The sequence below is a fragment of the Podarcis bocagei genome (assembly GCF_964188305.1).
Source record: "Podarcis bocagei genome assembly, chromosome: 9".
NCBI classification, from domain to species: domain Eukaryota; kingdom Metazoa; phylum Chordata; class Lepidosauria; order Squamata; family Lacertidae; genus Podarcis; species Podarcis bocagei.
The window spans coordinates 36,580,543-36,596,618 of record NC_138134.1 but is presented as its reverse complement, the minus strand read 5'-3'; the positions used below and the strand labels follow the sequence as shown (position 1 = coordinate 36,596,618).

The 16,076-nt window shown below is 42.1% G+C and overlaps 1 protein-coding gene across 4 annotated transcripts in view; it reads right to left on the bottom strand.

Annotated features, from left to right (window-relative positions):
- The window catches only part of FSTL5 (follistatin like 5), a 355,157-nt gene extending 341,749 nt beyond the window's left edge, over positions 1-13,408 (bottom strand). For all 4 annotated transcript variants that reach the window (XM_081208810.1, XM_081208812.1, XM_081208811.1 and 1 more), the window contains exon 1: positions 12,919-13,408. The gene's annotated coding sequence lies outside the window, so the exon portion shown is untranslated. The remainder of the gene's footprint in view (positions 1-12,918) is intronic.
- Positions 13,409-16,076: the final 2,668 nt, after the last annotated feature.

The window sequence follows — 16,076 nt, the reverse complement described above, 5'->3', positions numbered from 1 at the left end:
GGGGGCGCTGGGTGGATCTTTGCACCCTGGTGGCGCATATGCTGAAGACAGCACTGTGCCCTGACATGTGCATTTTGATGAATGCTGGATAGCAAAGATGTGATATTAGTGTTATGTTCCCAAGGCTCACTTAGCAAGGAGAGTTATCTTCTCCCAGTTCTTTACTGTGGCTATAAACATACCCAGGGGGCTGAAGGGATACATCCCTGACAGATTTACACAGAACTGTATAGGGTTTTCTTTTCTTTTTTAAAAAAATTGTAGGTCGCTTCAGGACACTTTGTGTAGTAAGTGGTGAAGAAATGTAACAAATAATAATTGCTCCCATGAAGATGATAGTGCCAGTAGGGGGAATTATGTTGCAATCTCTCCAAAAATATATCTGATAGCAGGAGCTATCTAATTTTTTCTTCATGGAAATCCTACTGGGCCTGTCTACCAAGTGAGACTCCACTAAATGCATTTGACCTGAATTTGATCTGCATTTGACCTGTATTGATCTGAACACAGGGCCACATTGCAGCAGTGATTTATAGATTGTGTCACATCCTTGAAGTGGGTGAAAAAAAAGTTTCCATTTTTCATACTTTTTTTCACACTTTTCATACTTTCCCCTTTTGAATAAACAGACCAGCCTAAGTGTGGGCCTGTTAAAATTAAACTTGTAAGAGAAGCATTCACCGGTCTGTTGGTAAGCATGGAAAATGTGTGTATTTTTAATATACATTAAAAAAATTAAGGAAGTTAATTTAGTGAAATTTATTTTTAAGAAATAAGAACCAAACAACAGTGCAGCTAATTCTGTGCTCCTAATGGAGACTTGGGCTTTTTTTTTTTTTTTTTTTTTTTGGTTAACCAAGGGATATTTCAAGAGCAATCTGTGATATAGCGCAAGGGCCTGCTGTTCAAAGACAGAGAATGTCAAAGAGTAGCACTTTGGATATCAGCCATAGTTCTTAGTTGCTTTTAAGCTGAAAAAGAAATGTATACCTACAATTTTAGACTTAAATAAGCTCACAATATAAGCCCAACTTTTCAGTGCTCAAAGTTTCTCTCAACATTAGCCTTACTTTTGAACCATACAGATGCAGAGCTTAGGGACTGGGGTATGGCTTTTAGCTTTGAGCATTGTTCCACTGTGTTGTCTTATAATCCAAGTTTTGACCACAGTGCTATTCAGTTATACTAACAATTTGGCCAGGGTCGACAAAGCAGAGCAGAATGATGCTGCTGATATTCTCACATTTGACTAAAGGAAACTTTGCTAAGGGAGCCAATGCTTTCCTTGGCTCATTATGCTAACCAGCCATGATGGGATGCGGGTGGCGCTGTGGGTTAAACCACAGAGCCTAGGACTTGCCAATGAGAAGGTCGGCGGTTTGAATACCTGTGACGGGGTGAGCTCCCATTGCTCAGTTCCAGCTCCTGCCAACCTAGCAGTTCGAAAGTACATAAAAGTGCAAGTAGATAAATAGGTACCGCTCCAGCGGGAAGGTAAACGGCATTTCCGTGCGCTGCTCTGGTTCACCAGAAGTGGCTTAGTCATGCTGGCCACATGACCCGGAAGCTGTACGCTGGCTCCCTCGGCCAATAAAGCGAGATGAGCGCTGCAACCCAAGAGTCGGCCACAATTGGGCCTAATGGTTAGGGGTCCCTTTACCTTTACCTTTTTACCCAGCCATGATGGGTGTGCCAAAGGATTTTCAATCACATCAATGTTTCACTAAAAATGCCAAGGATGATCAAATTTAGATATGCATCTTACACTGTTCATTGAATATGAATTAGAAATATTTTGAAAAGTTTTGCCCAAATCCAGCAATTCATTGTGAGCATGTATGAGTTCACAAAAGGGGGCGGAAGTGGAGCTGTCTTCTTCATAGAGTTGATGGAGAAGTCACTGCCTGGGGAGCTGCATCTGAGTTTCCAAAGTACTTTGGACTGGGACTGCTACATTTCTAGACACATGCACACTAAAATATCCAAGGGCAGCAGAATCCAGTAGGCAAATTATCTTTCTGAATGGGGTGAAACATCTTGGCTAATGTCCAGGCAGGTGGGTTGTTGTTGCTTACGAAAGGTGGGGGGAGGCAAAACAGCTGGGAGGTAGGCAGGTTGAAAATGTACCTGCAGGCCCACCAATGGGCTCTGCCAGTGCATGTCTCGCTTGGACTACTGCAATGCGCTCTATGTGGGGCTACCTTTGAAAGTGATCCGGAAACTACAACTAATCCAGAATGCGGCAGCTAGACTGGTGACTGGGAGCGGCCGCCAAGACCACATAATACCGGTCTTGAAAGACTTACATTGGCTCCCAGTACATTTCCGAGCACAATTCAAAGTGTTGGTGCTGACCTTTAAAGCCCTAAATGGCCTTGGTCCAGTATACCTGAAGGAGCATCTCCACCCCCATCGTTATACCCGGACACTTAGGTCCAGCTCCGAGGGCCTTCTGGTGGTTCCCTCCCTGCAAGAAGTGAGGTTACAGGGAACCAGGCAGAGGGCCTTCTCAGTAGTGGCACCTGCCCTGTGGAATGCCCTCCCATCAGATGTCAAGGAAATAAACAACTATCTGACTTTTAGAAGACATCTGACTGATGTTTTTAATGTATTTTTAATATTTTGTTGGAAGCCACCCAGAGTGGCTGGGGAAACCAATAAAGAAATAATAATAATAACAATAATAATAATAATAATAATAATAATAATAATAATAATAATAATAATTTGCACTGCAGCAACCTTCCTGCCATCTTGCCCTTTTTCCACCTGGTCAGCAACAGCAACCTACCTGCCACAAAGCTAATGTAGCAGCCCTTCTCAACCTGGTAAACTAATTTTGTATGGTGCTGTAGGGTTTCAAAATCCCATAATTTTAGAAAGAAAGCTGTCAGACTGCAGTAACGAATATATCACACAAACCTCTTTTTTTTAATGTCCATATGCAAAAGGAAATTTACTAGCTATGAGCCCTGAGCAGCAGGTAATATAGACCAAGAAATAAAAATATGTAAAAGGGCACAAATATATTAATCCACAGGTTTATTGGCCTACAGGGGTGCCACTTTTTAATTTCAGGTGCATAAGGAGCTCAGCTAAAGCTTTAGATGAAAGCTGTAAGGTGCCTATAACACTACCATCCCTCCCTGCTGAAGGCAAAAGGATCATGAAAATACAAGACACTCAATTATTTCTCCCTGGTAATAATTCTCTGAATTACATTCTGGTAGCAGCTAGGGAACACCAAACAACAAATTCAGTAGAGACAATGTCAGCAATCCAGGCACTGCTTAGCACAACACAAGGATTAAACATATTTATATTATTTGGGTCCTAATGTCCCAGGTAAATACCCGGTAAATAAATCGCCCCACACATTAATATTAAACATAGCATTTACCAGAATAGATTTGTCTAGCAAAACCAGCAATAAGGAAATATACACACACTATCAAAACTAGCAATAGGAAAACCATACAAATTTTCCCTTTCATTGTAACCACCAGATTACCACTTACTGAGTACTCAAATGGAGCAGGAATTTTAATGTAATTCTAATGGATTACAGGAGCAGTGGACGACCAAGAGTCTAAGGATTAATATTTCAGAACTCCATTGTCGCTGGTGAATACCTTTTTTGAAGGGGGGAAAAATACGTTCGCCTATATGACCTATCTGCAAATACCCTGTGGATTGCTTTATGTGAGTTTTTAAAAAAAATAAATAAAAAGACAACAAACATCTGGCTGGGGACTTTATGAGTCAGGAGATTAGTACAGGGATAAAGAATCTTTCACTTTTAAGTTATTTGTTACAACTGTGCCTAAAGCTGCAGTAGCTGTGAATCAGTATGCCACCTATAACAGCACTGGCAAAATTAGAGGGCCCAGAGATCATTGTTGCATAAGGGTGAATGGAAGGCAAGATAAGGAAGACCATTCCACTCCAAACTAGTGCTTATGTCCTGCTTTATGAAGGACAAAGGATTAGGGAAATACGTAGATACATGAGAATTTTCACAGTTTGCAGAGAATGGGGAGGACACAATGCGGGGAAACAAAGTGCATGATTATCACAAAGGAGGCTGCCCACCTAGATGGACTTCAAAAGACTGACTGACTTTTTGAGAAAATGAGAACAGTGGTGCAAATGGAATGCAATGATGGTATGGAAGGAATAGGGTGGAGATCAAGGTCAGCTTCAGGTTCTACAGCCTTTCAGTCAAAAGATGTGAGGATGGTCCCAGAGATCTGCTAGGTTGAGCCAAGAAGCCAGTACAGGGTCCATAGGCTAACTGCCACACAATTTTCATGTCATGCTAAGACAATGAGATAGCAAAACTCTTATGTGAATTGCAGAGCATTAGGCAATTTTTGAGAAGTAAATGCATTTGACCTCTTCTCTGAACATCTCCTGCTCTCCCATCCTTCTCTAGTATTGATGAATCTTCCCTCAACTGACCTGCAGAAGGTGGAGACAGGGACCCAGAAATCAATTTTAAGTAATAAATGCAGGAGGGGCTAGAAAGTATAACCTCCAATTTCTGAAATCTCTTTTGGCACATCATGACAAACTTTCCATTCATTTTGGAAAGGTGAGGATACTGAGGGAGGAAGTGCCTTGTGCAAAGACCTATGGGAGTCTTCATAGTCTGGAAATTGTATTTTTTTTCCTTATCCTCCCACGATTCACCTTTTGTTTTGTCAGACTTTTGGTCTCTGGAGTTGATGTTACATCATCTTTCATGAAAACAAGGGAGTTGCCTAGGACCTATTCCATTGGGATCTTTGAGAGTCTGTCTCTTAACTAGAAGCCTCAACAATTAAAAATAAATAACAAGGCAGTTAACTACTGAGAAACGAAAGCAAATAGTGAGATGCAAAAATCGTTTTTAAAAATGCAATGCCCAAGAAGAAAAGACAGCAGTCCTCTTGCTAGAGTACAAGGGTAAATCCACAGGAACATAAGCCTTGGGAAGATGAAGCAGTTTTCCTTCCATGTCTATGGCAGCAAGCCTACAGCTTCTACCCTACTCACCTCTCATATTATGCCACTGTTCTAAGAAGCCTCAGGTACACATAGGAAGCAAACCCTAAAAAACAACTGTATTGATACCTCAGTTGCACTTTTCACACTTCCTTTATACAGTACATGATCTGACTGGTGAGCTCGCCTTCTTGGAGAACAATTCATACAACAGCTGATCTCAAATATCTGCACAAAATATACATATGCACAGTTGTGTGCTGGATAATTATAACATATACTAGGAATGATACATATATAGATATTCCATTCTGATGCATAATAACTGTGTGCTAGCTTGGTCTGTCCAATCAAATACCCAATGTATCACATTGACTCAAAGAGATTAATTGGGGGGGTATGGACATGTACTGTGCAAATAATTAATCTAAAGGTCAACATTTTTAAATCTAGAGTAGATTCAGATGGTTAGATATTTCTCCCCCATAATGCAGGGTTATTTTCAGTCTCTGTGAAACAGAATTGCACAAAGTTGAACAATACATGAAAGACTCCACCACCTATTCATGAACCTTATTTTATTCATACTTTGTAGAAAAGTAGATTGTCCTTTGGACTTTTTTAGTTTCATGATAATCCTTTTGATTTACGAATCGCCAAAGTTGTGTCCTCCATATGTTGTTGCACTTCAACTCCCACTAGCCTGAGCCATTGACTGACTATCCTGACCAGTGGTCAAGGATGATGGGAATTGTAGTCCAACAACACCTGGAGGATACCACACTGGTTGCCCCTGCTCTAGCCAGTGGTTGCACAAGTGACTGTGCCATAGGGCGTGGGGAGTAGTCGTCCACATGCAACCTCAATAATGAACTATTATTTCTGTGCACAGGAGTGTTTCTATTTTTGCAGAAATGTGTTTGAAATTTTTAAACCTCCACCTCTGATTACTTTGTTCACGATTCAGTCCTGCTAAGTAATTATTTTCAATAGAATCAAATGGCAGTGAAGGCTCACAGTTAATTATAGGTTGCATAAAAAGTACATTCGTGGTTTTTAAATGTATTGCTTTTAAATTGAGTTGAATGTCTTTTGTAATGTGAGAAGGGCAAATGGGGGAGAAATGAACGGTACATTATAGCACACATCCTTTTGGCAATACTTTACTTTCTTATTTATCTATTCCTTGAAGTCGGAACAGTGCTCTTATGCCTAGTCAGACCAATGGTCTGTTTTGCCCATAACCAGTACAGCTATATTTTACTGGCAGTAAAAAGAGGGCTTTCAGCCCCACATTTTCAAGATCTCTGTTAGAGACATTCCCCTGCTCTGGTATTTGATATCTTTTCACTAAAGTTACTATTAGAAAAAGTAGATTACGTAATTTAACTATGAAGTTTGTTGTTTATTTGCTAGGAACCTGTGTATAATTGCTCTGTGCAACATTTGAAGGCTCTACCATGCAAATTATTATCTTTCTGCATTTTTTACAGCAACATCTTAAATGTTGTCAGTGCTTAAAGTACAAGCCTGGGCATGGAGATGCCTGTTTTACTTACTTATATGTAAAGCAGGGTTTGAAATTAGCAGAGCGTCAGGCACATTTCGCACCTAAAGTTTCTGTATTTGTAAGCACCTCAAATGATGACTAGACAGTCTGTTTTGGCGCCCAGAACTCAGGTCCCAGGAGCCATTTGTCTCTTAGCTTTTCTATCCCAGTTTCTAACACTAGTGTAAAGGTACAGAGATTTCCAGCTTGCTGCCATGTGTCCAATGATCATGAAAACCAGCTTGGATCTGCACCTTCATCTGCAAATAATGCATTCCTTTACTGAGCTAAAGATTCTTCTTTAAAATTATTTTCTAAATTTTCATATGGGTACTTCCACCTTTAACAGTGGCAAATTTGCTACACACACACTTTAACCTGAAGGAAACTCCACAGGAATTTCCTAAGGGGCAAAAAGGCAACTCAAGGCCCTGACCAATTTAGGGGCACTCTGACACACCTGTTCATCCTCTTTTCAATAAATATAACCATTCCACCAAAATGTTAGTTCTCAAGCTTTCTTGGGGGGGGGGGACAACTTGATTTTCTTATCCTTATGCTTCCAGCTCCTCAGCCATTTGATGGAGAGTAAGGCCTTGGTATGAAGAAACTAATAAGACAAAGATTTATCAGTATGCAGTGGCACAGCATGAGTTGCCAGAGCCCGGACTTGCAGAGGGGGTGGGTGGGAGGGATACAGACAGGACTACACGTACACATTCAGCTGCCTAATGAAATCCATGTCACTCAGGAGATTGCAACTGCAGAGATAAGAAAAGAAGAGCCATTTTGTTATCTGCAGAGGTCACTTTCTGGTTCACATTGAGGTGCAGCCCAGCAATGGATGTGCACAGTTGTATTGAGGCAGCACCAGGTGTTTAAATTTTCTTCCCCTAACAATTTCATGTCTGGGGCAACTACCCTTGAGGGCCCCCACACACCATGCCACTGTCAGCATGAATTGGATAATGCTCAGTAGAGTCTGATGAACCTGTACTAGTCCATTCATGACTTCAAGCCACAGGCATTAGCTTAAGAACTGTTTCATACACCACGATTTTCTGTAAAAACAACAACATATATATCACTGACAATGGCCATGGTGAACATGTTGTTTTGCTACTCCTGAAGACAATCTTTTCAAAACCAATACAGTGGTACCTCGGGTTACATATGCTTCAGGTTACAGACTCCGCTAACCCAGAAATAGTGCTTCAGGTTAAGAACTTTGCTTCAGGATGAGAACAGAAATCCTCTTCTGGCGGTGCAGCGGCAGCAGGAGGCCCCATTAGCTAAAGTGGTGCTTCAGGTTAAGAACAGTTTCAGGTTAAGAACGGGCCTCCGGAACGAATTAAGTACTTAACCCGAGGTAACACTGTACAAAGAAAGGTGGCCACACATAAATTAATTGTATGCATTAAAAAAATAATAATACTGACCCAGAAATCATTTGCAGGTCCAGGGGCTCCAATAAGCACATGAAGGTTACCTATTCAAGTATTGTGTGGCGGGCAGCTGATTGTGACAAGGAATGTGTGCCTGGAGTTGCCCCACCCCTGGCAATGAAATGAATTATAAATGCCTATGACATGGCCCCTGCATCTAGGTTCCAGTGTTGGCTTGAGGAGAACTCAGATGACTCATAAGTCACCTCACTCAGCAGGAGTCCTTAGGTCCACTTCTATACCATCCCAGCCTGAGGACATGGTTCACCCATTGGTAAGCTACAGAGGAGAACACTAGTAAATTTGCAGCAATTGTGTATGGAACCACCCCAAAGTTTGCACAACAAACAACTTTTCCAGATATGGTTAAACCTTTACAATTAGCCTTGATTATTCAAAATTGCTACCATGTTGGCAAAATGTGAAACCTTATGGGTCCTGCATGAAATGAAGTATGATGATGTGCTGATTTCATCATCCAAGCATCCCAACAAATAATTTTCATTTTTAATGTGCTTTTCTAGGTCAATGATCATTGCCTATGTTCTTTATTATTTAAAGAGATCATGGAAGTTCAGTAACAATGAAAACATTTCAGTCTTCAGTCTACAATTATCACCCATACAAATGAAAATTTTATACACCTTGCTCTATGAAATGACCACATTACTTTTTTAAAAGCTCTTCAACTCTGCTAACAAACAACCTTGAATCATACTCAATTTAGTGTGTTCAAGTACTTCTCAAGTACATCACCACATGCCAAACACTTTAGAATCTCCTTCTATAAAACCCTGCTGGACACCACCTTCCATTAATTCAAATGCAAATAGAGTAAACTTTAACACACTTCAAGCAATCAGTTTTGCCAGCTGTGCTTCAAACTTAACTCTTTAAACTTCATATTCTCATGAATTATGAGACCAAGGCACTGCACTTCGAATTGGACATGATTAAACACGGTCAAGGGAACAAAATTGACTTTCTGTGGCAATAAAATGTTCTAATTACAACCTGTCAGCCCAATCCTATAACCTGATGTGCCAGGAGTTTATCACTATAATAGTGTGTGTTATTCTGACTATCTGGATACCTATGTTCTGTAGTGTTTCTATATATTTGCTCATTCATTCATTCAGTAAAAATATTTGTTAACCACCTTCATAAAAAGTTTTCGGTGAGCAATGAACAAAAGTATGAATAAAATTAATTCATGCACAATATGAATACTATTTAAAACCAACAAATCAGCATAAGATAATATAATAAGACAAGACAAGAAAGCTAAAAACAGAATACAATTCCAAAAACCAACAACAGCGGCCCTCAGGGTCCCTTCCCATTGTATGAAATAGAAAGGTCTTCATGTGGTATCTCCAAGGAAAAGGCCCACTCCATTGTAGAAACACAATACACTTCTAATAAAGACTGACTGACACACACACACACTCACACATTTATAGTCCACCCTCCATCATGGAGTCCAAGGGTAGGTTACATCCCACTCAATACAACAAACAATGAAATTCATAAACATTACAAGACCATAAATTAACCTGAATCAGCAGCAATCAGAAAATACAACAACAGTGTAATGGAATGTATATTCTGATGTCACCTTCCATCTCACAAGAGCCTCTGCAAAAAAAGGCATCTCTTTGCCTATTGTCAAAATATATACAATGATGCCATATGCATCCTAGAGAGGAGAGCATTCCACAACCTAGGGGGCACACAAAGAAGGCCCTCTCATGTACCACTGCTCCTGCAGACTCAACATAGTGATGGAACCACCAACATGGTATCCTTTGCAGGTCTCAAATATTCAGGCAGGTCCAACTGAAGCATGGCCTCTCCTGCTTCAGGACACAAGCAGGCTGGTGTGGCAAGGGTCAGTCATTTGGGTATTTAGACATTTAGCAGTTTAGAACTTTAAAGGAAAGAACCAGCACTTTAAATTGGACTCAGAAACCATCATCACATCCCTGTTACAGGAAATATCACCTTCCACATGTTGGGAAGCCTACTTCTCCTCTACTAATGTAGGTTTCCTATGTAACTTAGAACCATGAAAGATTAAATATTTGCTGGAAGGAGCCATGTGATGAGGAAAGGGCTACACACACACAACTACTTTGTACTCACATTGTAACAACTTGATAGGGCTAAGGAAGATCCCAATCATGAAGTTCAAAACTGCATTGAAGATTGCAGAAAGTCCATTGTTCAAGGGAGGTATATTATTTGAGATCAGTTGGTACTCTAAGATTGCCATTTTAACAAGGCCTACAGTCCTAAATGCACAAGCTTGGATATTCTGTATTAATCAAAAAGGATTAAATTCAGTTAAAAGTGTTTAAGACTGGGGCCTTCATTACCCATCACTTGGTTGCTGTACATGGTGGCTGGCAGCTGTGAACTGGCTATTGAAAAGCATGATGCTTGAGATGATATGGTACAAAATTCAAGTTGTATTACTGTGTTGTATCTGTGATGGCCCATTTACACTTGCAACTCATCACTTGATGTTGCAACTATCATGTGAAGAATATGCATTTTTAATATTTTGTTATATTCATATCACACCTTTTCTCCAAAGAGCTCAAGATGGTCACACACCCTCCCCATCTTTATACTAGCTGAGGTCCCAACAGTGGAACCATTTTCTCATAAGGAAGAGACTTGGAGCAGAGACTGAAGAAGTAACTTAGTCCATTCCTTCTGGGATTCCAAAGAATATTAAGTTCTCTTTCCAAGTTGGATATATACAACTTTCTACAATGTACATCAGACATGTGTCGGGTGCAGTGTGCAGGTGTGTCGGGGGAATGCTTTTATAAGGGCTTAGTTTAACCTCCGGTTTGCTTGCAAAACTGAATTACTGTGTTGCAAAATGATGCATGTCTAAAAAGTGTGTCACCAACATGAAGTTTGGGAAGCTCTGATTGTAAACCATTTTCTGGACTATATTAACAGCAAAAGACATATTCGTTCACAGCTGTATATATGTACGTGAAACATTTAACCAGGATATCTGCATGGATGCATTTATTATTATATAAAAACATGTTTACAAGCTCAGGCCCTCTGCATGTCTATCCTGGCACTGCAAGAGAGCTAGCTCTTAATGCTTTTCTTCATTTCCATAGTTACTAATGATAGTTTTCTTCACATATTTTGAAAACAGATATCCTGGCATTTCATATCCCCTTCCTTTATACCCAAATTGAGGAAAGGGATCATTTGAGAATGCTCATTTATTTTTTACACTAATATAGAAGTATATAATACCCTGGAAATAGACTTGTGTGCAGTCATTAGATTGTAAATCATAACACAGCATGTTTTACACATACTCCTAAAGTAAACAAGGGGGATAACTGATTAATGGAAGGAACTGAATTCATTGTTTTTCAAGCTAAAATTTAAATATTAAATGAGCATAATACTGGCGTTTAGCTTTCAAAACTTTTCCCTACTAACAGTCGCTTATCTTACCTCCCACTATTTATGAATTGCTGAAAAACTCTGCATTATTTTAGCAGATGTTCACTATAACATCACAGTTCAACTTTAAATAAAGAATTTTAAAGTAAAGAAATACTCATGATACTTTGGATCATAACTGGCATTGATCTGCTTATTCTTTCCAGACCAAACATTAAAGAGAGAGAGAGAGATTGATAGGGGAAATGCTGGACAACAGATATAATGCAAATGTAACTGTTATCTTATGGTTCTAGAATGTAAAGAAAAAAACATTTTCTCAGATAATGGAGTGATCTGCAACATGATGCAGTACAGGCTGAAACATAATGTGCTTTCCCATTTCAGTTCAGTCATCTCCCTCCCAATTGGCTATAAAATTTCCACTCCAGAATCAGCATTTAACTCACATAGTAAATACCCCCAGCTTCTCGTTTATGTACAGAAAGAAGTCTGGCAACTCATCGTAACCACCTAAGCAGATCCCTGGAATAGAGAAGGGCTTGCCAAAGGTTAAACTTGGGTGGGAAAGTGAGACATTTCCATCTGCCTACGTTCCCCAGTTCTTTTCCAAACAGGAGAGGATCTAACACCAGACGTAATACTACTGTGCTATTAAAGTGGAGCTTGACATTTGCATCTACTTCTAGCCTGGAGGGAAGGCCTGACATTGACCAAATCAATACTGTGGAACAGACAACTGGGAACTTTCAATCCTGGGGGCTGACCTTGGAAACAGAGGGGTCAAGTCCTTTGTAAAACCGAGTTTCGTAAGTTTCATATCAGGCAGATCTGGCTGATTTTGATCATCGTCATCCTCCACAACGTCTAAGGATCACGCCTGATCTCTCTCTTACACATACGCACGCAGGGCACATCAGGCATTTCCTCCACAAATCCTCTCTAATTCCTGCTTTGCTCGCTGCTTCCCAGACTGACCTCACATCCTCCCCCCTCCCTCTGCCCCCTTCTTCTCTCCCGTCGGAATCAATGAGAAATCTACTCGCCCTCTAACGCCGTCGTTTCTTCGGAGGAGCTTCTCTAACGCGTTTTAATTAAAACCGAGAACAACAAGAACGGAAATCAATCTGCCTGCTTACACCTCTCGATCTCCCCTTCCAAGGCGAAATAACATTGTTCAAAAGCCCCGAGACCACGACCAGAAGAAGCGTGTGCGGAAAACTTTGCCACGAGCACCCCACCTCATCCGCCTCCCGGGCTTCATTCTGCATTCATCTCTTGTTTACTAAGCCCACGATGATCTTGAGCAGAGCCGCCGAAATGCCGTCCCCCCCCCCGCCCCGTCCTTCTTTACATTAAGCTGCGGACTAACAGGCTCGCAACTTTCCCCCGTCCCTTGGCATCGCCCCCAAACTCTACCCGCTTCCTTAGCCACGGTAATGCCAAAAGGAGCTTGCATTTGTCACAAGCCAGATCCCCCTTCGCTCTTACCTGATCGAAGAGTCACTAAAGTCCCCAAAGGGAAGCAGGGGGAGAATGTTATGTCCTGTTAGTCGCAAGGATCGTGGATAATATATATTCTCTTCCTTTTTAGGTGTTCTGCTTTAGGAACCAAAGGGGAGGGGGGAAAGTCCAAAATGCAAAAGGTTGCAAAAGAGGGGGGGAGGAGGGAAGGAGGATCCCAATAATCTGGGGTAGGCAAAACTCCGAAGAAATGTCCACGTTTAGTTGAGCATCAAGGAACACAGCACGGGACTGAGAGAGAGAGAAAACCTCCTTTACGTCCGGTAAGCTCCTTGGTTAAGTTGCTTCTGACCAGGGGGGCGGAGTGGAAAGCGAGGGGGGCGGGACGCCTTCCGGGGCGGGCGGGGCCAAGAGGGCTGAGGAGCGGAGCGAGCGAGCAGGCGGGATTCCCGGGTTCAGCACCAGCGGCGCAGTGGACAGCACCAGCTCCTTCCCCTTCCCGCGAGTCTCAGGCACTGAAGCCGGCAGCTGCTCGCTCGCTCGCTCCCTCCCTCCCCGTCGCTACTCCGCCCCAGCGCGCGCGTCCCGCCTCTCTCCTCACGTCAGCCCGAGCTCTGCCCTTATTTGCATAAAGCCGAGGAGGGGGGGGGAGCGGGCAGCTGCAGACGGCCCCGGGAGCAGACGGTGTTGTAGTGACAGCGCACGGCCGCCGCCAGGGTCGGCAACTGGTAGCAGGCGGCGCTGCGGAGGGAGCGCCAAGCGTGCCCGGAAGCGAGTTCTCATCCCGTCCGCCACTCGCTCAGGCCGGCGGCAGGGAAGAATCCTAGAATTGTAGAGTTGGAAGGGAGCACCAGGATCGTCTAGTCCAACTCCCTGAGGATTCGAACCCACGACCCGGAGATGGAGAGTCTACCAACTGAGCTATCCCTGGGAAAGAGGGTGAGGGAAGGGGGAGCCAGCCCGTCGGGAGTAGGGAAGGCGACTCTGCCAGAAGCGGAGCGGTTCTTGCCTCCCCCACCCAAGGGAAAAAGCAAGGAGACTTCGGCAGTTTACGTTGCATGGTGGGGAGGGAGACGCTTAAGACTTGCCTGCGTAAGTTTGTGCCCAAGCTGCGCAAAACGTGGTTGCCTTAACTCCGTTTCGTCTGCTCAGGCTGGTAGAGCATTTGCTCCTTTCAAAACTGGAGGCAGCAGGGAATGAACCTGGAACCTTATGCGCTCCAGGGACGGGAGGCTGCTCTACATGTATTTATTTACTCGTTGCAAGGAGATCCATGTGGTGCACATGATTCTCCCCCCACCCCCATATAATCCCCACAACAACCTGCTGAGGTAGGTTAGGCTGAGAGGCTGCTAAGATGCCCTGCTTGTCAAGAGAAGACTTGCCAACGAAGAGAGAGACTAAGAAGCACTGGTGGAGCTTTTCACTCCACATTCAGTGCCGCATTCAGAACCTGGACTTGTTAGACGACAAAATCTTTCCAGGCATCAAAGATGTGGGTTAAACATCATCCATTCTACACAGGATGTCCTCCCTTGCCGTCTTTGTGTGACTAGTTGCCAACCTGCAAAGGTAGCCTAGGAAATCATTAAAGAAAACATGGTGGAAGGATTCCTGTGAGCGGTGACTCCCCACAACTGGGGCTTCAGGGTCACCTGAAATTACGATTACAATGCATGGAAGGAGACACATTGTTGTGGTTCCCAGGTCACAAAGATAATGTGATTAAGGGGGTCACAATCTGCATAATAAAATAGTCTTTAATGGGAAAGCAAACAAAAAACCCACCCTGCATTCAGCAAACTAGTCCATCAGAGAGAAAACGGCATAATATCTTGATGGGCTGAGGTTTTCTTTTTACACATACTGAACTATTTATCTGGAGTACAGTACTTCAAATATGACTCATCTCATCTGCCTTCACAAACAGGACCCCTAGCTGACATCTGACATCTCAGCTGACATATATCTTACCTTTTTGGTGCCAGGCAGTGTATTATATTCTTCCATGTGTAAACCACTGTAGTTATCTTACTTGCTCTCTCCATCGATTGATTGTGTTATATCTCCTGTCCTTTATTGTACTACTGATTTTTATTGATTGACTGTATTATTTGTATATTAAATTGTTAGCCTTCCCAAGAGCTGTTTGTGTGCTGAAGGTTTGCAGTATACATATATGTGCATTGCAATCCTGTCCTGCCTGCACAGAATTGGGGCCTGTTGAATTCAGTGACTTACTCCCAAGTCCGAGGTACGTTTGTATGGAATAGCCTTAATATAAAGTAGAGCAATCCAGAATTTTTGTGTTGTGTTACATAATGTATATGTAATATTATGCAACTCACAGCATGGATCAATAGGAAATGAGCAATTTTTGCCTGCTAGAACTGGCCTTTCTTTTTCGATGTCTTTAAGGACATGGGGGAAATTCCCCCAATCTCCTGTTGAGATGTTACAAACCAACTGAGCAGAGAGCTGGCAATTTTTTACACACAGCCAATACAGAGATAACATGTTAACTCTTTGTTTCCCTTTCAGTGCTCAGGACATGAAAAGCTAAAACCCACCAAATCGGAAATTGCTTACATTTTCACCTTTTCTGCTATATTTTTTGCATGAAAACTTATCAAAATGAATCAACTGACTATGCATCTTTCTTTGCTTCTTTACCTAAAGTCAAATGAAACAAAGTCCAGTATAAGCAAATTGTCACTGCAAAATTTTACCCTCAATTTTTCCTTCATCCTATATGGTAGAATCGGGTTTGTATACTTGACTGGATGGAGTCTGAGTCATCTACCATCTCTTTCCCCTCTTTCTGCAGTGATATACACCACCAAATTCAGTACTTCCTGAAATTATCACTTGGACGCTTATACTGCCAACTTCCTTTGTCTATCCTCCACTGCAGCAGCTCAGAAACCAATGAACTGCCCGCCCACACTTCATCAACAAATGTGGAATTTATGTCTAATTCACCCCCCCTTTCATTTTAACTGCACTAATACTTGCTCAGAAGTAAATCCCATTGAGCTCAGTGGGGCTTATGCTTTGGTACAGTAACAAGATGGAAGCTTAAGGTACTCAAGCTCGTACAAAAGCTACCATATCACTTGTCTAGGGTCAAGTACTGACTGTATGTGCCAATCAGTCATCACAGAGAGCTTCATATCATACAGTTT